Consider the following 25,441-nt stretch of genomic DNA (forward strand, 5'->3'; position numbering starts at 1 on the left):
GTTAGTTCTGATGTGTTGTCCTCAAAAAAGTCAGCCTCTTTTTCAAATGTCACCCTTCAATCTCTATCAAGAATCAGATGGGTAGTGAACAAAGTACAACACCTAGGTACTTGGCAGCTAATAAAGATGATGCTTGATAGATTTTTCTAAAAAACAACAGTGGTGTTTATAAACAAAATCATTATAAGCCCTAACTTAGAAGTTCAATCTAGTGTTCCATTACACAAAATAACTAATACCATTTGCTGAAACTAAAAGCAAGAAATAAGGTCTCCTAAAATTTGCTTTGAAAAGAAGTTTCATATTCATTGAGGATGCACATATAAAATATGATACCTGCAAGCTCATATGACATGATAAGACTTTTCAAAGTATATAATCAGACAGAAATTTTGGATGGAAATAAAATATCTATATTTAAAGGTTGTGTTCTGTAAGAAAAATACTATTCTGTAAGAAAAATTACTTATACCTACAATCTTTTACCACTCCTCCTCCCACAAGTAAAAAGACCACCTGAAATAATGTGTCCAACATTAAAAAAACACAATAAGTCACATAACAAGTTTCAGCCAAATGCACTTTCTAATGGCTGAGTTATAAACCCCTTGAAATCAAGCTTTATAATGAAATGCTGATAGACCCTCAACTTTAATGGCTCTTCCAAGTGTTTCTAGAGCAGGCATTACTTACAGTGTCATAAAGTGACATTTAAAATGCTACAGAGTTTTCTCAAGGCAAATATGCAGGTGTTCAAGAGGGCAGTGCTATTTAAAGTTCACTGATTTATGGATGTGCTGCATGAAAGACCAATAAGCTTTATGGAAGCTTACAGCAGAAACTCCAGACTTTCGTAGACACAGTACCACCATTGTCTGAAGATCGCCAATACATATTAATTTTCACGTTGTAATATTTGAGCTCCTGTGTTTTGCTTGTGTTACCAGTAGTGAAATATATACCTTAACTGACAGACTAGGGCTCTCTTTTACTGGTGCACTTTTCATAGAATATTGCATGCAATAAAATCCAGTGCTCAGCTACTTCATCATACATAGTGATGTGAGTCACCTGACACATAGGCCTTTTACTGTTATTTCAGCAACACTTCTTCTTAAGTCTTCCAAAATTTACTGTCACTGAGCCACTTCCCTCAAAATTTTTAGGCAGATTTAAAAGAAGAAGATGTATCAAAATATACCTGCCATATTATCCAGTGGTCAAAATCGTTCTTCTAAAAGTCATTTATCAGAAAAGCAAACAAGAGGTCATCAAACCAATTTCTGTAATTGATTAACATTTTCTGTTTGTTAACACACACACACACAAATCATTAAATTCATGGCTATGGGATCCAGCTTTAATGATTGAGTAAGACAGTAATTTAATCCAGGAAAAACTAAAAACAAAATAGTGACAAGAAAAAAACCAAACCAAACTAACAACCAAAAAACTGACAAAAAACTTCCAAACAAACAAAAAACCAAAATTAGATACCAATAGCAAACTCCATTAAAGAAAACTGGTAGGAAAAAATCGGATCATTACTCCTTAGGCTGTAGTTAGCACTAAAATACCTTATATATGAGGAAAATTATTTCCGCTTTCTCTTCAGGAATAAAAGCAACCCTATATTTTTAGTTCTACAAGATAGCACACCATCAGCTCCATAGTAGTGCATATGAGAAATAAATATTAACTGAAAACTTTAAAGAGAATAAAAAGGTAAATTATGACAACAGTTCAATTACCTGCAAAGCAAATATGACCTCCTTTTAAAATGCTTTCTAAAAATCAACTAACCAGAATATTCCTTTAATTCTAATAAGCTTATAAAAGGTCACGTGAGAATTGCAAATTATATGCACCAACAAGCATGATTTTCCTAGTACACAGGACTGACTGACAGGGAAAGATCGCAACACATATCTTACTCCCATTTGTCCCATTACTGATTGATTCTACTAGAAAACATGTCATTTACACACCAGTAGCAGAAATAAAATGTAGACAGTAGTTACAGCAGTAACTAAATTCCATTCAATTAAGTAATGATTTGCAGATAGAGTATGCAAGTTAAAATTCAGATTTCTGTCACATATCTAACATTTCTCACTGAGAAATAGTTGTGCAAGCACACAAGTAAGAACCACAAGAAGAACTTATCTCACTAAATGTTTACCCAGAACTAACCCAGCTAAATGCTTTGATGAAATGCTATGCAGAGAAAAGATACCTTAAGACTATCACAAAATTCAAAATATTTCTCAATATGGCCACCATTGAGTTATGCTTTGGCGAAAGTAAAGTTCAGCACTAGCAGAGGTACAATGAGTCTAAGGTTCCCTGAGTATTATTTTCAATCATAAGTACATACAGTAGAGCCAAAACCAGTCTTCAGACTAATTACAGTTTTACAGTATTGAACCTTTTTTCTATACACTTGACCCTGTCTGTCATATTGACTTGGTAATCAAAAGGAAACATTCAAAATTTGGGAATTAAATTCCCATGCCCTGAACCATCTAGTGCACCTGAAGATTATATAGAGAAATATTTATGCTTTCTGTGCACAGCTGAGATCCAAGATTACAATACATGTGAGACAACAGGAAACTGCCAAGAATTAAGAAGTGAGATAGTGATTCAGTGTTGCTTTTCTTCATGCCCCTTTGTTTGGGTTATTGTAACAGTCAAATTAAAGTGATGAGAAGGTCATACTTGGGATCTAAAGGAAGGTCTATTAATGAGTACCAATTTTGATGCACTTTACTGTAAAGAACAATTTCAGATTAAATTACTGTAACACTTAAAAAAAAGTCTGTGTTTTTCATTTTGCCTAGGCCCATGTGGTTGGAAAGGCTACAAGCCTACTCAGATCTTTCATCTGAGTAATACAATTAATACAATACAAATAATACAATTTTGGACTGTAATATAATGGCAAGGAAGAAACCTCTGAGTAGTCCTATGTTTCACTCTGGAGTTTTTCTAATTTATTTTCTTCCCAACTTCTCACTACTTTTTTCCCCTGTTAGAACTTTGCTTTCATTAGCTTCACTCCTGAAAAAAAAATACATTGCCTTTGGATAACAGTGAAGGATAAGAAGGGCAGGAGCAAGGACAGAAGTCCTCTTCCACTGACCTATAGAAGAGGTCACAATAATGTTAAAATTACAGATCCTTTAAAAGGTGATCAAACAAACCATCCAGAGCACAGAGGTTTGATACCATCATGAAATATCGTACTGCTACTCTGCTCTTCTCTTCCTATTCTTCATGTCAGCGGGAAAGAGAATTTACAAGACTGTAGCCTTCTGAGCACATCAGTAAGTTATAGTCTTGTCCTTTTCAGTCTCCTGCTGGCTCAAGTAACAGGAGCCAATAGAACAGTTCAAAGATCTTATGAATGACTGCAACAAATACAGAATCCTTGGGACAATTGTTAGGTACTCTACACCAACAAACTTAACAAACTTAATGTGGTTGCAGTCTCCTTCAAGTTTTTCACATTCTCAACAGAATTTAAGAAAAACTCTTTTCCCTCTGAGTGAACAAGTGATCACTGAGGGAGGACGAGTCTAGAATGCAGTTACACAAACTGAGGTAGTATGAAATCATCCTTATCCTTGTTGTCTGCTCCTATTTCCCTCTCCCTCCAGCTTAATACTTCGGGGTTTAAACAAATGGCAAACAGAAACTTATCTCCAAACTCAGTGAAAATATTTTCATCTCCTTTTCTTCTGTAAAGTTTTAGCACAAATAAGCATTTCCATCAACAAAGTGTACGTGCTCTTGGTAAGCCTATGTACCTTTTCTAATCCTTAACTCTTCCTTCAGTTATCTTTGACATATAATAAACATGCATAAGGAATCTGTACCGTTAATTGTATTTCTTTTGTGGACAAGTAAAGTCCTTTAGTTCCCTTTTCATCCTAGTTCACTCACTTTATCAGTAACTCAATTGCAATTCACTTGCAGAATTGGAATTGCAGTAATTTTTCTATTTCCATTTAGCAAATGCTATGCAGGTAGAATTGTTGCATTATACCTCAAAGAAATTGCCTAAAAAATTAATTGGAAAGGTTTTCATCCTAGTTTTATTCAGCAAATTTTGGAGTGTTCTGCCAATTCTCACAGATCAGCGCAAATCTCTTTAGCACAGGTGTTTCCAGGACTGTATCTATCTATTTAACAGCTTATAACCCTTTTAAAGCCAAAACTGTCTCTAACATCTTTCAAGATCATCTTGAAAATACCTGTACATTTCTTGCAGGGGCCTTTGCCACAAAACTGATGATCTGGAAGTCAATGCAAATAATTTTATATATTTCTAATTCTAAAGAGGACTTCATCTTGTGTATTTTCATTTCTTGCTTTCATACACACTTGACAGTCAGTTAGCATAATCTTTAATCACAGATTAAAGATTATCTAAATAAATGATGTCTAGAAGTAGAGCTGGGTTTCTGTGATGGGGAGTTATTCTGTTAAAAGCATAAGTTTATTAGTCTTATTTTCATTCCTTTTAACACACCATTTCCACTCACCCATTCAGTTATTGCCAGTCCTAAGAGTTACTCCAGCACTGCTTAATAACAATGTGTGGTTTCTGACACTTATTTATAGTATACTAAAACCAAAATCAGACTGGGTGGTTAACAGTTTTAGACCACCTGGGATGTCTTTAAATCTTCAGCACATATTTAAGTGCTGCAAGACCAAAAATAATCCCAAATATGCAGTCATCACACTATTGGCTGATTCACCCTTTAAAATTATATATTCATTTCAAGGAACTGTTTTCTCCAAATGTCCTTTTAAAAAAATAGAAGTGGTTTATTATATCTTCATCACTTAAGTGATGGAGAAATACTTGGGAAAACAAAAGTGCCTGGTAAAAATTTATTTCAAAGCAAGGCATGGGTGGACAGCAAATTGATGGATTTTTCATATTTAATTTTCTTTCTTTCACCCTCTTTGCCTTGCATGAAAAAAGAACTGTACATTTCACGTGAGACAACATCAGTTGTTTATTTTTACAAGTGTCTAGTTGTAAGCTTAAAATATGCATCATGCAGTAACTGTTTTAGGAAAAAAAAACAAACAACTATACTTTCTTTCAAGATACTCACTTAGTAAGTATTTCCTAAGTATCTGAGTGGTGTTTGAAATTGGTAATTAGGTGATAAGAGTATGCAACACCATGTTTAGTAACCATGTTACAAATAAATCTACCTCTTCTTTCACCTGTATTGCCATTTTAAGTGAAGGATACCGTTTTCCCCTGTCCATCAAAACACTTAAACATTTGCAGACTCCTTGCAGTCTCCTTGACAGTCTCTCCTGTGCTATTCTACATGGACCCAAAGTGAAACATATTCTCAAGTGTTTCTGGTGGATCAGAGCGCTGCTGAGCAAGGGCAGCAAAGCAGAACCTAGTAGAGCCTCTAGTGCTGGAAATGTTGCCTAGTTGTAATATAGCTTTTTCAGGTGCAATGGTTTTTAACTTTTTAACAATAAATTTGAGTGCAAAGGGAATTGTGAAATACTTCATGTTGCTGGTTTTAAGAATATAATTAAAATAAGAGGAAATTTGTAGTAACTGATGTTAAAAAGCAGAGAAACCAAAATCAGTTTTATACACAAAGTTATCAGAGCAAGACACATCATTGATATGAACTGGAATATATTCAGAATATTGAAAATTTCCTAATCAGTGAGGAACCTTCAATTTCTACCAGTCTCATACTAGTGTTAAATGTTTTTAATTTAATTTATACTGACCCTCAATTACAAGGGCTTTTCTACACTGCCAGTAAAAAAAGCTACTGTGGAAAATTAGTGAAATTTTCACAAACCAAACATATATGTAAATAAGTAGTTGATGGTTACTGTAAACAAACTTTCTTACCTATAGCTTTTAAATTGTGGACTAAATAGTTTGAGTTTGAAAATTCTTTGTCTGTAAATGACTGTCAAACAAGCACTCATCCCACAGTCACATTATAGCTGAGATTTTCAAGTTAGAAGAATTTCTTCTGGTGCACAGTAAGGTAAAAGAGTTCATGCTTGTCTTTATTAGAGGACAATAAAAGAAGGATAAACATATTCCTTAAGAACATCAGTACAGTTCTGGGATTCACTTTTGGTTATTTTCTTAATTTGATTTAATTTAAGAAATGTAATCACAGGAGACAATAGCAAAGGCAAAAGCAGAATAACCTCAGATGCAATGTACTGTTTAAATTCATACTTTTCATGCAGGGTAGTTATAGTCACTACTAGTATCAAGGAAATACAGATGACATAAATGCATTCTTTGATAATTGCTCCTTTAAAAAGAGAAAAAACAGCCAAAAAAACAGCCAAAAAAAAACCAGCCACAGACAGTTTTCCCACAAAAACCTTACTTATTACTTAAATTTATTTTATTTTATTTATTTTATTTATTTTATTTATTTATTTATTTATTTTATTTATTTATTTTATTTAATTTTATTTATTACTTAAACATATTTTACTCTTCAAGCAGGAAGCCAATTTGATATTACAAATTTTTTTGCCAAGTGATGGAATGTGCATCCAAAATGCACCAGCAATTGAATCCTGAAATTCACTTTGTCCATGTTTGACAAGAAATAGCTTTTGGGTTCAAGCATGCACTATATTACAAGAGGAGGCGCTTAAATAAATAAAGGGGAGGCCATGCATTTTGTTCCAGAAGACTGAAATACATCTTGCAGTTTGGGGCTTTGATGTTATTCATATGCCAACAATATACCATTTCCTCCAAGTGCTTGATACATCAGAATAAAAAGACATAATTTGCTGACATTGTGCTGAACACTTTCTGTCCAGAATACTGATCAATTGTCATGCAGCTTTCAAGGCAAATACACGCAAATTAGCCCTTAACATAACCTTTACATTACACTTTTAACACTTAAAAATTCCAGTTGAAATAATTTTCCATTTTACAGAATCAAACAATGAAACAAAGACCATAACTGCATTTTCACTCTGCTTCTAAAATGCAGTTCTAGTGCCCCAGGGACTTTTTTCATCTAGTGCAAATGCTGGCATATGATGTGATTGTTAACATAGCTGGCCACCAGATGAAGTAAATTATCTAAATTGCCAAGATTCCTACTTTCATTCCAATTTAAACATCAATTTAACACAGAAACTGAAGGCTATTATGAAAGCTTTAGTATGAACCATTTCAGATATGAAAAAGAATAGATAGATTTCTCAAGCCACCAAAACAAACAAATATGTAATTCATTGAACTTGAAGATGAGTTAAAAAATTATCACAAAGGTGCACAAAGGTATTTCTATCTAATTTACTTAATGCTAGTAAATTAGAACAGTATACCCGATGCGCCTTGCAAAAAAGGAGTCATCTGCATGAATCCACCATGGCATTATCCAGAATAATTTGTTATATCAAGTGGTTAAAAGGGGAACCTATTCCCAACAAGTATCTGGTTCCTTTTTCTAAGGGAAAACACTTTGAAACATATTTGAGCTGTGAGATTGTCTTATTCAGGAAGATTTTTTTCACCAATTTAAACAATTTTATTACCCATTTCTTTCTGAGAGTCATTTAATCTCCTTTTTTTCTCAGCTCCTTCCTTCTCCATATAACACTAATGCTCTAATCCTATTCAATGGCATTCCCACAAGGCTGTGAGCTCTTCAATACAGCAGCTCCCTTTGCACAACACAATGCAGTTAGTTTTACATAAGATACTGACACATTACCATGGCAAGGTCTAGGCAATCCAGGAGACTTCTGGAAGGCATGGAGGATAGCTTCTTAGGTCACAGAGTACATAGCCATAGCAGAAGGGATGCATTTCTAGATCCATTGGTCAGCAGTGTAAGTGAACTAATCGAGTATATCAAGACTGGAGACAGCCTGGCCTGCAGTGATGAAAGGTGGAATTTGCCATCCTCAAGCTTATAGGTCAAGTAAAGACATGTCCCTAAACTTCAGCAAAGCAAACTTCCATCTCATCGAGGAGACAGTCAGTGAGATACCCTGGGAAATTTGGATAGATAGTCACCTCCAGAGGGTAGTGGTCAATGGCTCAGAGTGAACGTCAGTGGCAAGTGGTGCCATCAGGGGTCTGTACTGGCACCAGTGTTATGTAACATCTTAATCAATGACATAGATTAAGGGATCAAATGCAGTCTCAGCAGTTTTGCAGATGACAACAAGCTGAGTGGTTCCTTCAGCACTCCTGAAGGAAAAGATGTCATCCAGAAAGACCTGGAAAAGGAGTGGGTCCATGGGAACTTTCATGTGGTTTAACAAAGCCAAGTGCAAGGTGCTGTCCTGTTGAGAAGGACTTGGGGATGCTGGTGGGTGAGAGGCTGGACATGACCCAGCCATGGGCACTCACAGCTCAGAAAGCCAAATGTGCCTTGGGCTGCAACCACAGCAGCGTGGGCAGCAGGGGAGGGAGGGGATTCTGCCCCTCTGCTCTGCTCTGGTGAGACCCCACATGGAGTGCTGTGTATAGTTCTGGGGTCCCCAGCAGAGGAAGGACATTGACCTGTTTGAGTGACTCCAGAGGACGGTCAGGAAGATTAGAGGGATGGAGCACTTCTGCATTCAGTCTGAGGAAAGACTGAGTGAATAGAGATCATTCAGCCTAGAGAAGAGACGGCTTCAGGGTGACCAAATTGTGGCCTTCCAGAAGGGAACTTACAGGAAAGATGGGGAGAGATCTTTTGCAAGGGCATAAAGTGACAAAAGAAATAATTATTTTAAACCATTTTGGGTTTAAATTATTTTAAACCTACTCCCAGAAGAGGTTCAGATTAGATATCACTAATAAATTCTTGACCATGAGGTTCATGGGAAACATGTTCCCGGAGAAATTATGGCTGTCCCATCCCTAGTGTGTTCAAGGCCAGGTTGGATGGGGCTTTGAGCAATCTGGTCTAGCAGGTGTCTCTTTCCATGGCAGGGAGTTTGTTACAAGACGATCTCTGCATTCCTTTCAACCCCAACTATTCTATGATTCTATTCTGTTAGACAGAAAAAATAAGCATAGGCAGTATAAATCCATGCACCAAGAAGATGTTCAAACCTCAAAGTGTGTGAGAACTCTGAAATATTCTGGGGCAAGCAAAGCTTTTATAGAGAGAAGGGTCCAACTCTTCAAGGACTTATGTGACTAGCTAGTGCTTTAAAAAGGAATGATGAGTGTTAAGATGTGATTCCTTATAGGTGGTCTACAAAGGAGAAGAAAAATAAATCTATCAGCAAATGTATCCCATAATTCTAGTAGCTCTTCCTCCAGTACTGTGGAGTCCAACAAGCCATGTAAAATTGAGAAAAAGATGTTTCTAATGAGGTTAATCACAGCACACTCAGTGGGTATGCATGCAGTTTTTTGTAACACCCCAGGTTTATTACCCAGGAGCATATATCATCTTTGTCCTCTAGTGGGAAGAAATGGTCTTTCTGCATTATTCCTGAACAGAGGATTTTATCAGTAAACAAGCCTAAGAAATGACCAAAGGGAAGGACATCCTTTGAAGAAAATCCTATTATAATGATTAAGGTGTTCTGGCATTAACAAGATTGCAATGGATAAAATCTACCTGGTATGATCAATATATTGCAAAAAAAGGATAACAATAAAATTGCAAATAGCTCCCAAAATTATTAAAGAATGTTTTTTTCCTAGAATTAAGGGGAATGATACAAGTGAAAGACATAATGAGGACATGAAATGAGGCCAACCTATAAAATTGACTGATCACTAATTAAGACAAAGTAGTCCTTTTGGAGTTAAATGGCAGAGGTTAAAAAAAAAAAAAAAAAAAAAAAACAAAAAAAACCATAATCTGACACCATTTATGTGAACCGTGGCTGTATATGGAACAGAGTGCCAAATAAAGACATGGTGACAATCACTTTGAAGAGATTTGACAATTTTGACAAGATAAAATTAGTCAATGTATCAGTAAATGATGTTTGTTTCATGATTCCACAATGCTCTCAGCCAAGTAGGTTCCAAAACATCAACTCTACAGTGTAAGCAAGAAAAAAAAAAAGCCATATCAGAAGGACAAACACACTATTTATTATTCAGACAACATGACTGTATCAACTGCCGGGACCACTTTGCAAATACTTCAGTGCAAGTCCAAATGTGTACATCCAAAATATTGGATTTACACGCTTTATCTGCCCGATCATTTCCATGCAAACATCCACATTTTTCAAAGTGCCTAAGATGAGACAAGGGAACTCAAAAAGCTAGCAGCATTTACACCCAAGAACCAAAATTTTAGAACTAGATCTTAAGGCCATCCTCCCAGTTTATTACTTAAATATAAACACAAGTATTGTCAGTGGAGCTTAGATTAGTATTTATAAAAGTCAAGACAGTCTTCAAGAGAAGTTCCATTTTTGCCATTCACACACAAGTGTTATACAGCCTATAAATAAAGTCAATATTTTCACTACCCAGTTTAACTGACCTCTCCTTCTTAAGGGGTATTGATGTGGCTGGAGGAAGTGCTTGCCAAGACACTTTGAGAGGGGAGGGTCCAGTCAAGTGGAGGTTAGCTAACACGACCTCCATGTAAAAGAAGAGTCAGAATGGAAGATCTGGCCTATCAGCCTGACCTCAGTGCTGGAGAAGATCCTGGAACAGAGACCTTGAGTGCCATTATGCAGCACAAACAGGACAACCAGAGGATCAGGATCAGCCAGCAGGGGTTTATGAACGGTGAGTCATGATTGAGCAAATTCATCTCCCTCTATGACAAGGTGACTCATTTAGTGGATGACAGAAAGGCTGTGAATGACAGGCTGTGGCTGTGTATACTTGGGCTTTCCTTTGACTTCACTTCTCACAACACTCCCCTGCAGAAACTGGCTGCTCAAGACTTGGACTTGGACTTGGACTTGGACTTGCACTGGGTGAAACCTGGTTGTGTGGCTGTGCCCAGAGGGCAGAGGTAAGTGGTGCCACTTCCTGTTGGCAGCTAGTCAATAGCTGTGTTGCTCAGTGTTGGGGCTAGTCCTGTTTAATATCTTTATCCATGATCTGGATGAGAGGATGGAGTGCCCCCTCTGTCACTTTGCAGGTGACAGTAGGTTGGGATGGAATGTTGATCTGCTGGAAGGCAGGAAGGTTCTTCAGAGGGATCTGAACAGGCTGGATCGATGTCTGAGGGCAAGTGGATGAGGTTCAATAAGACAAAATACCAGATCTTGCACTTGGGTCATAAAAATCCTAGGCAGTGCTCAGAGTGGCTGAAAAGCTGCCTGGTGAAAAATGATCTGAGGGCACTGGTCAACAGTGGCTGAACATGAGCCAGCTATGCCCAGGTGGCTAGGAAAGCTGACGACATCCTAGCCTGGATCAGCAATAGTGTGGACAGCAGGACCACGGCAGTGACCATACCCCTGCACTGGTGAGGCCACCCTCAAGTCCTGTGTTCAGTTCTGGGCCCCTTTTGACAAGAAAGACATTCGGGTATTCAAGTGAATCCAGAGGGCAACAGAGGAGCAGAGCTGGTGAAGCTTCTGCTCTCTACAACTGCCTGAAAGGAGGTTGTAGCAACGTGGAGGTCTGCCACATTTCCCAAATAACAGGTGGCAGGACAAGAGGATACAGTCTCAAGTTTCTCCAGTGTAGGTTTAGATTGCATATTAGGAAAAATTTCTTCACTAAAAGGATTCTCAAGCCCTTTAACAATCTGTCCAGGGAGTCGTCATCTCTGGAGGGAATTTAGAAGACAAGTAAATACAGCACTTAGAGACATAGTTTAGTGTTGGACTTGGCAGTGCTGGGTTAACCATTGGGCTTGGTGATCTTGGAGGTCTTTTCCAAATTGAATGATTCCATTATTCTATAAAAGTGTTGAAAGAACAGATCTGAACCCTGCAGTCAGTTCTTAGTTAAAAAAGAGAAGACACAAGAGCTGAGGAGTACAACCAACCTGTAAACAGCAGCAAGCTGTCAAATAACTACTTGTTGACATAACTATTTGTCTCTGACAAGTGTAGAGGCTAAGCCATCATTTTCAACTTGCAGAGTTACAGCCTGGTACTTACATGGCATGGGTTTTTTTTAAGAGTAGCTATAAAAGATTGTAAAACAGATATTTTAAGCAAAACTATGGTGCATAAGTAGGTTTTGTTCTTATAAAATAACAACAAAACCAAGAAAGATACTGCAGTAATAACCTGAGAAAGGAAAGGCAGGGGGAAGTATAAAGAATGAACAGAGAGAAAAACTTTGTCCCTCTCAGAAAAAGAGATAGGATGAAGCTGGGACAAGGCACAGAATTAAATACACCATACTAGACTGTGGATTCCATCAAAATGGATCTTTGTTTTTCCCCTACCTCTCCTTTCAGAAATCTTATAAACACTTTGGGTTTTTTTTTAATTCTTAATTGATGCAGCCACAGAATGCTTAGCCCCAGGAATAAGGCATACATTGTACTGTGTTATCAGCTACTATTTATTTTACTAGTTATTGTAAAAGACATAAACAAATCAGATATTGATTATTTGATACCAATGCCATCCTACATGCAAATATTGCAAAGTTCTGGCCTTTCTATCAATGTTCTTATTCTTGCTATCACAATTTAAATTAATTAGTATCTTACCCTTACCTTATACACAGATAAATTTCAGAGAGATGGAATAAAACAGTACTTTTTTAAACACAATCCACATTCTTGTGCATTTTCATTCTTCTTTTTCTGAATCACAAGCTTACATGTATGTGTGTGCATTTATGTGTATTTGTGGTTTATAATTACTTTGTTAGTTCTTTCTTAAGGGAAATGGCTCATTGAAAGAGAAGTCACACAAAACAAGCACATGTGTTGTCCTGGACATGCAACTACAACAAAATCAATGTTCGTAAAGTGGGAAAAGGTAGGTACAAAAAATATGCAATATACACAGGATGCTTCCTCTCTAGCACTCCTTTTCAACTTCCTGATATTGGACATTCTGATCAAATATCAAGCTATTTACAATACTTCCAAAATGCTGACTTTGTTAATGCACAGACCTCAGCAGGACAAGGACTATTGAGGATGACTGATTGGAATTCATAACATGTTGCAAAATTATTTCTTTGAGATAGCCAGTAGGCAACTCTTGTTTGTTGAACTTATTATTCATTTATGTATTCATGAAACAAAATACAATAAAAGCATAATCCCTCCATAGCGCCTGAATGATCACATTGAAATGAACCCAGAGCTTTGTAGTGCTAAGCAAGGTCTTTACTTTGCAACAGAACAGTTTTATATTGCAATATCATTAGCTGAGCCTAGAGTTTACATTATATTTAAAAATCAGCAAGGGAAATTTAACCTGCATTGTAATCCAAGGTTATGCTGAAAATCAGATATTAAAAATACACATGCATAATAACAACTACTTATTGGACTTTTTTATTTCCTCCTTCCTAAATGATTTAGCAATTACTGTGTTGAAATGTAACTAAGACTGTGAATCTGCTTGCATTTTGGCAACTAAAATATGGGTCAAAACAAACACAGGAATAATAAATACACTTTGGTGATTTGAAAATTCTTAAAGTAAATCAGTAACAGGAAAATTGAGTTGTCAAACCTGTTATTTGAAAAAAAAATACTGACAAGGTTTGAACCAGACTTTCCTGCGTTTGAAATACTGATGAAATAAAGGACTAAAATTTAAAAAGAATATCACTGTGAAATGATCCAGTACTGAAAGTGTTTACATTCACAAATATAAATTGGATATGTATAAATTTACTGTACAGAATACTACAAAGCAACGCTTGATTTTTCCATTCCTTACTAAACTTTCCTGTTGCTTCTCTTTCTAAACTAAATATTTACATGTTTATATTCAGCTTGAGCTAGTTTTGCATTCTATATTCACATCCTATCTTATCCTGAGAAGAATATATTTACACTCTGTAGGCATTAGGTTTTGCGTTACTAATTTTCATAATTTGTCATTAATTTTCAATCATAGTAGATGGAGAGTCACTTGGCAAGGCACTGTTACTGACCTTGCTGTTGTCAAACTCTTTTGCTAAACTAAGAGGACTTCTGGAAATCACCTTGACAAATTGTTTCCTCTTGCTTCAAAATGCTTATAACTTGTGATAGAAGGGTAAGGAGTCCTTGACTTTGAAAGGTCTAGGTCAGCTTTTCATTGAATTCTTCCTATTACTTTTGATCAGCTACACCAAGAAAGTAAAAAAACCTTGAGTTAACAAAGTATATCTGGCTGCATAAATTTAATTTGATTTTGGAGGAGACAGAGAAAATAATTAGGCCCAAACATAATTTTCCAAAGTTAACCAGATGGGTAGATATTAATTTCAGCTCTCAGCATGCAAGCTGAAGGATCCCTGCTTATGAGATACCTAGCTGATTGTCTTTCAAAAAAAACTTCTTTCTCTTGCATTAATCTGTGTTCTTACCCTTTGAATTGGGAAAAGGACTTTAGGCGGCCGTGTGAGCTCTGTTCAACTAGCAAAGAAAGGCAATGGGTACCAAACCCCATGAGAAGCTTTTAGGTGCAGAAGACTACCTCTTCACTTTCCTTTGATCTAAGCATAAAGATTTGCATGATGGCATCCCAGCAAAGGGAAAAGCATAGTTTGATCTCGGATTTGATGCACTTGCACAGCATAAGCCTGTAATCAAGAAAGATTTCAGCCTTTTTGAATAAACAACAGCCTAAGACTTGAACAGAGAAAATCACTTAAGTTTGACTTCAAAATAATATGTCAATGATATTTAACACCATGCACAATCGCAATGTTGTAGAGTGTTGGGGGTTTTTACTTGCAAAGACTTAAATATTCCCTTTTATTTACAGTTAATGTCTTGACCTGCTGTTACTCCTGGCAAGTACTTTGTTGAGGTAATGCACAGAAAGATTAATTTTGATGCCTCAAAGGCAATAATATTTTCCAGATAATGGTGAAAAAACAGGATTTTAAAGTAACTTTTCTTCAATTGGGAAACAGTGACAATTGTTATCAGCTTGTCATCATTTCACCAACTACTTCTGAAATAACTTCAATTTTTTTGCATTCTTTTCTTCTACATGTTGTTAATGGTATAAGCTATAAGTCCTCAGGAAATCTAAAAGTATTACAAGCAACTCTACACCAGCTAACAAGACATTCTGCTAACAAGTCACTGAACAATAAAGTTTCTGAGGCAGTGGGGACATCTAAAAATTTTATTTCACATGCAATACCATTATTTCAAATGATGACTCTGATTTGAGTCAAATTGAAAATTTTCAGAAAAGTAAATCTGGTTAACAAGCTCATAAATTGAAGAGATTAAAATAAAAGGATATTATTTCAGTCAAAAAAAAAATGTAAAATTCTTTCATTAGAATTTTATGGTGAGGAAACAGAAATGAAATTTTCTGAAACATATATATAACCTCTTAAGAGTTTCTCTTAAGAGAAAACAAGGTCTTTGCATGATGGGATGGGAGAATCTTTCTTCAGCTCAAGAGTTTATGTTCTCAACCATTATTCTCATGACAAAATCTTTTTCTTATTATCAAGGACGTGCAATCTTTCATGCCAGTGTATACTATGGAGAAGTATACTCATATACCTGACTAGTGTACCTACAAGGCAGAGAATACTGCTAGGCAAAGTAGGTAGCTCAGTTTGCAGTAATTATATTCACCCTGAGAAGAAGAATTAACTGGCTCAATGGTACTGATGAAACACTATTGATGCAGCTATAAAGTTTTCAGGACTTTGATTAGCTCACTTATTTTTGCTTAACATCACACTGAATTGTGCATCACAAGCGCAAATGTGGAATACACACACACACACACACTAGAACCCTTCTACCAGTCCTTCTCCTGCAACCAAAGCTCTTACCAGCAAGAGATTTTCTTTGGAAGGAATTAAATCCCTTCATTCTCAGGCTGCCCAATCAGACTTCTGGAAGTATCACTATCTAAAAAGCTGGATCCCTCCCTCCTGTCTTAAAAGATGTCCAATACCTACATAAGATAGTCAGATGCAAGCCTGTCATGTTCTAAACCAAATAAGACCCTAAAAAATTAATCTTATTGTTAACTTCACACTGAAGCTGTTTCATCCAATCCTTGCCTATAAAAAGCTCCAGCTTAACTCTTGTACCTCACACCCCATGGTCATTGTGCTTGCATTAATCTAGACAAAGATAACTTGACCTAATTAACCAGCGATTGCTAATCATATATATATATATAAAATGGTTGCTTAAATTTTTATCCTGTTCCATCTTCAAGGGTTACCATCCACCATTTCCCACATAAAATGCCGACACCAGCAAATACAAGATCTCCTATGATGGTTAAGAAAAAGTGGTAAGTCAACATTTCAGACAATAACTGTCTTCTTTAGGAAACCTCCCAAGTGCCACTTCAAAAGACTCTTGTTAGATTCTGATTATCTCATTTCTGTATATTCATTCATCTTTAACTGATCTCTCATGTTCCTAGTCAGTTAAAATTGGGCTGAACGTCAGAAAGTGAGAAGATCTCTCAGAAGGACTATACACCCTGTGAAGGCAACTTACGAAAGCACTTGAAATGTACCTTTTGCTATGGTGGAGGCCTGGTCAATGGTCACCTACAGTCTGTGGGAGTCTATGGATTTCAGAAATCTTGCTCATTCATATTAGGAAAAAAGGTTTGCCCTGTTTAGTGCTCAGTTGTTACTTATTACAAGCACAAACACTAGCTCAATGCTCAATTCAGCCATTACTGAATTTCTTAACTTTTTACAAAACTATTCCAAACAACAACTGACTCTGGCCCAAGAGCAGAGATAGCAAGATTTAAGTGTTTCAGAGCAGCAGTCTTTCCTGTTCATGCTCAAGTGTTTTGCATGCAGATTCCAACAGGGTGTCAAAATGACAATGATTAGACAAGTGTAAATCCCCATTTTCGTGTGAAGTTCATTTTAAGATCAAGGCTTCAGTCAGTGTAGCCATAGCAATTTTATTGTAGCACTCTAATATCCAAACTGTTACCATGGAACTGAGTTACAAAGACTTGGACAATCAATTCCAATTATAATAGTTAAATGGTCATTGCTTAAATCATACAAACGGCAATTTTCATACACATATTTGAATTAAATAATTCTATTTATTGAGAACAGAGAGAGTTGTGCTTAGCATTGTAATACCAAGGCATGTCATTCAGGATATAATGATATAATTTGCCCTGATATTCACACAAGCTACTTTTCTTTTTCCTTTTTTATCCTGTATTCAAGTGCCATTCAAAAAGGTAGACTCCTGCTGTCTTTAAAGATCAAAGAAGCCAAGGAAATTACATCCAATCTGATCCTGAGCAATCAAACGTTCATATGTTCGATATTTCAAAAAGCAAACACATCAGCACCAACTGGAATTGGATTTTACAAGGTAATTTTTTATCTGGAAATCAAATAATAGTACAGTTAAATTTCCCTGTTCGTTGATTTTGTAATAAAGCAGAAGACAATGAATGGGTCAGGATAATCCAAAGACATTTTAAAATATAGATTTGGTTATTGTTACAGAAAGAACAAGAATAAAAGATAACAGGTAATTTTAACTTTTTTCTTGATTGGAAGCAAGAAGAAGGAGCAAAGAGTGAAACAGCAGCCTAGGCAAAATAAGTCTCCTTGACTTAATCCTTCCTTCTAGCCTTGACAGGAGACACTGAGTACTTTATTATCACATACCTAATATAATGTCAGAGAACCAAATATTGCAGCTATTTCAAGGATATCATTGTTTTGTGAACTCTGACAGGAAAACAAGAATAGAGAATATCTGCTTCAGCAGAGCAAGTGAAGCATTCTCCAATCACAGTCAAAGATATTTTGGAGCCTAAACATTAGCTACACTTATTGCTCATTTGGACAAACCAAAGCATGCAGAAATCAAACAGCGGGTTGCTTATTACGTACCATCTGCCACCAACATGACATAAACTTGGACAGCATGATCCATTACCATTTGTGCAACAATAGCATGAAAGTGTTTACTAGCGGCAAGCTTTTATTGAGAAAGTGAGTCTATTTTGCAATTGTTCAAAAAAGATTCTAACTTGCTTATATAATTTCTTGCAAAAATGTTGTGTCCATCAAGTGCCTCAAGTCCTATTCACCTGGAAAATCAAATGTATGACAAGAGCAGAAAAACTTATATAACAGATGACCATTATGCCTCTGCAAAGTAAAAAAAAAATTCCTGCAGTGAAAAAACCCCACACTGATTTAAGCACTGCTGTCAGTATTTGCTTCTTTCAGGCCCTAAGGACCAATAGACTCTTACAGGGAAGCAAATCTGGGTCTTACAGACCAGAGTTCCTGCTACTGATTATTCACAGTATGGTCCCCAGAAACTTTTACCACATTTCATATTTTTCAATTTGAAAGAATCACTGCTTATATTGAAGCCTCCTTTCTCCCAGAAATTGAATCTATCAATAAAAACAGAACATCAGAACAAAAAAACCCACAACCATTAAAACCCCACCAACAACAGAAAACCAACCCTTCAGAACTGACTTTTACTTCTGCCTTTCCCTTAAGAGTTCAGTAAATTAATATATGACTATCCACCTGAAAAATCATTATCCATCAATATTGTCCATAACCACAAAACGATACTATTAACTGATGTGAAACCAAGCTGGAAACCTCTATAACTAACCATGTTTGTCTCAGCCTCCTTTCTCTTAATGGCATATCTATTTTGCTTTTAGGGTAAGCAAATGACACAAAGGAACTAAATTTGATATGATGATTTATTGTTACAGCAGTCAATTATTCATTTATTTTAGCTGCTTTTTCCATCTACTTGAACAGTAAAATGAAAACTAGTGCCTTAAAAGTTAATGCTATATTAATGGGAGGGGAAAAAAAGAAAGGAATAACCCTTAATCAGGGACCTGAAAACTCAGAGATATGGCTCAGAGACCTACTGATGTTGACACATAATCTACAGTATTATGGTGAATTATATCAACTCCCCTACTCTAAGAGCAAAGAGGACAATGCATAACACATTTGCAATAATAAGTGTTTCTCAAGTCTAAAGAATTTGAACAGAACTTGAAAGAACATCATTGATGTTTCTGATTTGTGACAAATACCCTCAACCAATTAAAGACTTATTACATTTCATTCCAAATTACATCATATCAAATTTCACTTCCATACCAAATATCTTCCTATCGTCCTATTGTTCTCCCAGGCAAGAGGATGAGAGGACACAGTCTTAAGCTGTACCAGGGAAAGTTTATGCTAGAGATCAGAAAAACAATTCCTTACAGAAAGAGGAGTTGGGTACTGGAATGGGCTGCCCAGGGAGGTGGTGGAGTTACTGTCCCTGGCAGTGTTTAAGAAAAGACTGGACATGACACTCAGTGCCATGGTTTAGTTGATAAGGAGGTGTTAGGTCTGAGGTTGGAGTTGATGATCTCCAAGGTCTTTTCCAACCTAGTTGATTTTATGATTCCATGATTCCAGAAGAAGCAGCCAGAAGCTGTATCCAGGTCTGATAGAGCCAATGCCAGCCTTCTCTAGGCCAAGCCCCTCAGTGAGAGTGGCAGCACCTCTGGGATAATAGACTTAAGAAGGGGAAGAATTTATTGTGCAGAAGCAATTGCAGCCAGAGAAGAGTGAGAAAGCAACAAGCCCTGTGGATACCAGGGTCAGTGAATCATAGAATTATAGACTCATTAAGGTTGCAAATACCTCCAAGATCATCAAGTCCAACTTTAGACACCATATTCCCATGCCCACTAAAACATATAATGAAGTGCCATAAAGAAGGAGGAGGTGTTCAAGCACTGGAGCAGAGATTCCTTTGCAGCCTGTGGTACAGACCACGGTGCGGCAGCTGTGTCCCTGCAGCCCATGGAGGTCCACAGGAAAGCAGAGATCTACCTGCAGCACAGGGAAGACCCCACTCCAGAGCAGGTATATACCTGACAGAAGGCTGTGATCCTGTGGGAAGCTTACACTGGAGCAGGCTCATGCAGGACTTGTGAGCCACGGAGAGAGGAGCCCATGTGGGAACAGGTTTGCTGACAAGACTTGTGGCCACGCATGGATTCCATGCTGGAGCAGCCTGTTCTTGAAGAACTGCACCTCCTGGAAGGGATCTTGGAGCAGGGAAAGTGTGTGAGGAGTTCTCCTGAGAAGGAAGGAGTGGCAGAGACAATGCGTGATGAATTGACACATGCCACACCCCTGTCCCCCTCCACTGCTGGGGTGAAGGAGGTAAAGTAACACAAATTAAGTTCTCCTGAAGAACAAGTGAGGAGTGGGGGGAAGCTGCTTTGAGTTTCAGTTTTACTTCTCATTATTCCACTCTGAGTTATTGGGCAATAAATTAATTTCCTCAGGTCCAGTCTCTTTTGGCCATGATAGCAATGGGTGAGTGACCTCTCCCTGCTCTTATCTCAATCCATAAATGTTCAGTTGTATTTTCTCTCACCTGTTCAGCTGAGGAGCAGAGTGATAGAGCAGCTTTGGTGGGCACCTGTTGTCCAGCCAAGATCAACCCACCAAAACACACAATTAGGCATATTTCATCCTATCTAAGTAGCTGTCCTAATCTTGTATGTTTCAGTAGCAAGTGGACTGATTTGGTATCCATTCTGTAGATTCAAATGCATATTCACAACTGCAAAAACCTGGGAAAGCAAAGATATTCTATGGAGAGGATCCAAACAAATTTAGAAGTAAAATTGCATAACTCATTAACTACAGGCAATGCCAAGTCCTCCGCAGCAGAATGATTTCTCTTCCAAAATCTTAATATGTTATGTTTACTTACTTTTCACAAGGCCTTCAGTTTTATGAATAAATGTTTGCCATACCACAGACAGATGTATTTAAGTACAAGTGGTTTTTTTTATGAAAGCTAAAGAAAACCATTAAAAAATAGCCAAACCAAAGAAAATAAACTTCAGAAAAATAAATATTTCTTCTACTACAACAGTTCAGATTCTGTTTGGGTCTGATCAAGTTGTTTGGTTAGAGAAAATCTCTTACATTAAGAATAATGAAAATAACCAATAGTCTACATATGTCATGGATTCCTTAACTTTTTGAAACCCTAAATCCCTGTCATCTCAATATCGCTCATGTATTTTTTTAACATTAAAACACTAGAGATGTAAGGTGTTCCCTAAATTAAGATGAACTGAAGCCTGCTTTGAGGACCAACTGTACATTAATACATACATGATCCTGATGACCACTAGGTGGGTTTTGTATTAAAAATGCCTGCAAGAGAAGATAGTAACAATACTCACAATATAAAAAACATAGTTTAAGCTCAATCAAAAACAGGGTCACATTTGTATTCAATAATGTTGAAATCACTCTAGGCCTACAGCCCTATTTTTAGATTTCAAGGGCTTCCTTTAGACTATTTTAACCTTGTGGGGAAATGGTATAGGAATATTTGGGGGTTGGTAATTTGGACAATTGAATTAGTAATAAGAAATAAACACCTTACATATAGAACTAAAAACAATAAATATGAGGTATTTAATTGAGCCTCAAGTTCAATACTTATTCATAAAAAGTTCAGTGTTCCTAAAATAAAGGGTGGTTTTTTTCTGAAATAGCAGCATGCAAATAACATTTCAGTACACAAATGCAACAATTGCTTAATAAGCTCCTTTCATTAAAAAAAACCAGAAATTATCAAAAAAAACCCACCAAATCTAGTCTTGAGTAAAATTTTCATTGGAATTATTTCTACCTCAGAATAACAAAGACATTAGCAAAATATTTCAGTCAGGCCTTCCAAATCCTACTATCCTAAATTGTTCCAACTTAAACACATTTAAATCACACCAAAACCCAGCAAGTATAATCTAAATCATACACCTACCAGTCTTCTTCCCACAAGCCTTGCAGTCTGAAAGTTACCATGGAAACAAATTCTACATTTCCACAAATTGGAAGAGCCAGTTAAAAACAAAACAAAACTAAACTAAAAAAATATTAACTCATTGCTAACTATGTCTTAATCAATGTATAAAGAAGGTCATGGCTAACTAGTCTTTAAACAGGAATAGTGAGAGTGACACTCTAATTAATTAATTAATTTGCCAGGGATTCAAAACAGAATGGCAAGAAAGGAAGAAAGGAAGAAAGGAAGAAAGGAAGGAAGGAAGGAAGGAAGGAAGAAAGGAAGAAAGGAAGAAAGGAAGAAAGGAAGAAAGGAAGAAAGGAAGAAAGGAAGAAAGGAAGAAAGGAAGAAAGGAAGAAAGGAAGAAAGGAAGAAAGGAAGAAAGAAAGAAAGAAAGAAAGAAAGAAAGAAAGAAAGAAAGAAAGAAAGAAAGAAAGAAAGAAAGAAAGAAAGAAAGAAAGAAAGAAAGAAAGAAAGAAAGAAAGAAAGAAAGAAAGAAAGAAAAGAAAGAAAGAAAGAAGAAAGAAAGAAAGAAAGAAAGAAAGAAAGAAAGAAGAAAGAAAGAAAGAAAGAAAGAAAGAAAGAAAAAGAGAAACAAGCTACAATATTTCATTCAAATAAGCATTTTTGACAGTGCATTTACAATATGCCATTGTGTCTGTTAATATTGCCACTAAAACACAAATTATCCTGTGAACTAGGTGAAGGCAGAAGCAGAACTGCTGGCTGACACTTTAGATTCAAGCAGTATGTACTCAAAGTGTGGCCTGCATCAGAGAATTACAGAGATATAATCTCTCACAGCTTTGGTTTTCTATCTATAAAATAGGGATGGCATAGCTTGTAAGAGCAGATAATACTTGGGAAAGGGACTGCTTAATGTTTATCTGCATGTCATACAACATCATTCAATTGCCATATTGTGCTGTGCTTCAATTCTACGATGTTTATCTGTGACCTTGGGCAATACAAAGCAGCTGGAACTCCCAAGGTCATCTCTTTTGTCCACAGAGGTGAACAGATGCATCTCCTGATATCTATTTTATAACAAGGTCCAACACACTTCAGACTATACATGACCTAAAGTGTATGAAAAATTCAAACACAAGGCCTGAAAACCAAAACATGCACAAATGGGGATCAACTATCCCTGCTTGACCTAAGTCCACGAAATTTCTACAATTGGATAAAATACTCCTGGAATATTTGTTAGTGCAGAAGTCCTTTTCTTATCCATACAACACAAAAATAATCAGAAATGGTTCTGATATAACAATTGCTTGCAGAGTCTCCTGCCTTTGGGAGACATTATTCCTAAAATATCCAACACTGAGGTGCATCATCATCTTCCTGTTCAGTTCAATATCTAATTTCGTAGAATCATAGACTGGTCTGGGTTAGAAGGGACCTTAAAGATCATCATAAAGATTTGAACCCTCTTGCTACAGGCAGGAACACCTCCCACTAGCCCAGGTTCCTCAAAGCTTGATCTAGTGGAATTTATCCTCTGAATTACCATCATTCATTTTTACCTTTTTTATTCACTATATTGATCTTATACATTGTGTCTTCTGAGTATGCCCACAATATGACAGTCCTGGCTCACACCACGTGAATTCCTATCAAACCAGTTTCTAAACACTCTCAACAATGAAGTACATCAGATAGTTATTGCTCTTAACCTAACCCAAAAATAAACACATGAAGTTTTTTACCCTTTATTTCAGCTGCTATTTCTAAGAGATCTTGGAAACATGGCAAGCCATTTACCAGGGATTTTGAAGTTGCACAGTAAAGAGTCACATCAACTGAAAAAAGTTTAAGATCAGGAGTTGACCAGGAGTCAACAGATCTTTGGAAAGCATTACAGTGCTACCCTGGCTGCACTAGGGGAAAAAAAAAATTTAAAAATCCATCTCATTTCAACTTCACTTATTTTCTTACTAATCTTTATTTCTCACTATTCTTTATTTCTCTTAAGAGAATATTCTTTATTTCTTTATTTCTCTTAAGAAATTAAAAAATTTCTTATAAAACAAATGTTTTCTTCAGCCTCAATGCCAAAACAGTAAACCTGCAAAAGCAAATATCTAAAGAATCTATACTTTCTTTACTTAAAATGCATAAACATTATGCATTAAGCAAGGAATTAAATTTGTTTACTTTAATTGTATATTAGACGCAGACTAACTTTTTCCAGTTCTCAAAAATAGGTATGGCTAAAATGGGAGGTCTTATATCCTCAATGTTATTCTTCCATGCTGTTTCAGTACATACAGTAAAACTATTACTAGAAATTCAAACTCTTTTCTCTTTTGAGCCTATTGTAAAATCGAGTTCTTTTTTTTCCTTTGTTCTAAAAAACATTCTTCAGAGGAAAACCAAGAAGACATACACTACTCTTGCTATAAAAAAATCAAATATAGAAAATATATATTTTGGCTTTATGAATATCAACTATAATAGCAAATTCCATCAAATTTCCTAGGACTGTTGGCATAGCATAAACATTCACTTTTCTTATTTAGAGGTATGTTTCAATGTTTGCAGATGATAAAAATTAAGTGTTTGAGTGGCTTTAAGACATCCTTCTAGTTTCAGATGAGCTACTGCCTCTAGTCATTAAAGAAAATTCACAACAGAGCTGATAATCATAATAAAAGAAAAAAGTAGCAGATACTAAAGGAAAGGGGGGAGAGAGGGCAACTGAGAATTGTGTGTCTCAAGAGATACAGCACAGAGGATGCTGATTAAGTACTACCATCTAAACCAAAAAATAACTTATTTCCCAGCTAAAAGAATATACAGTAATCATAATACTTAAAAAAAAAAAAAAAACACAACAAAAAAAAATCAACCCAGTCTCCAATTCAGTCATCTTAGGTTTTTAAGTCTTTAAAGCACCTCTGCATTGTTCTTCTCAAGCCCATTCTTCTTCTAAGGTTTGATCACCTGTAAAATTGTAGTCTCCTTCAGGGTGGAGATTCAACATATGTTTTTTCCTCCATCTTCTGTCATGCAGAAAAGAAATAAGAACATCTTCCATTTTATTTGCTTTTGTAAAGTCTACCCTACAATTTTGTAAAGATTACTCTACAATTTGTAGTGTGTTAGTGCATTTTGAAACTGGTTTTTCACCCAGTAATAGGGTGTGCACACATTTGACACAACCTTTAATGTGACGTGCTGTAGCAATTCAAGTCATTCATACAATATTCATATGCCTATTATCTGCATTGGCAATTAATTTGCTTTCCAGAAATCAGTATATGCAGAAGTTTAAAATTCTGGTTTTGTAATTTTTGAATAATCATCTAAAGTCAACATAGTTTTAACAAAAAAATCTTTGCCAACGTTGGACTACAGTCCTGATATTACCTCAAACTGATCTTCATGTGTAGCATCATCACCAGTTTGCAATTTCATGGTGTTTCTTGAAAGTTTGCTTCAAATTCATTTACTGCTGATCCTAGAAGACT

The sequence above is a fragment of the Vidua chalybeata genome, chromosome Z, assembly GCF_026979565.1.
Source record: "Vidua chalybeata isolate OUT-0048 chromosome Z, bVidCha1 merged haplotype, whole genome shotgun sequence".
Taxonomy (NCBI): Eukaryota; Metazoa; Chordata; class Aves; order Passeriformes; family Viduidae; genus Vidua; species Vidua chalybeata.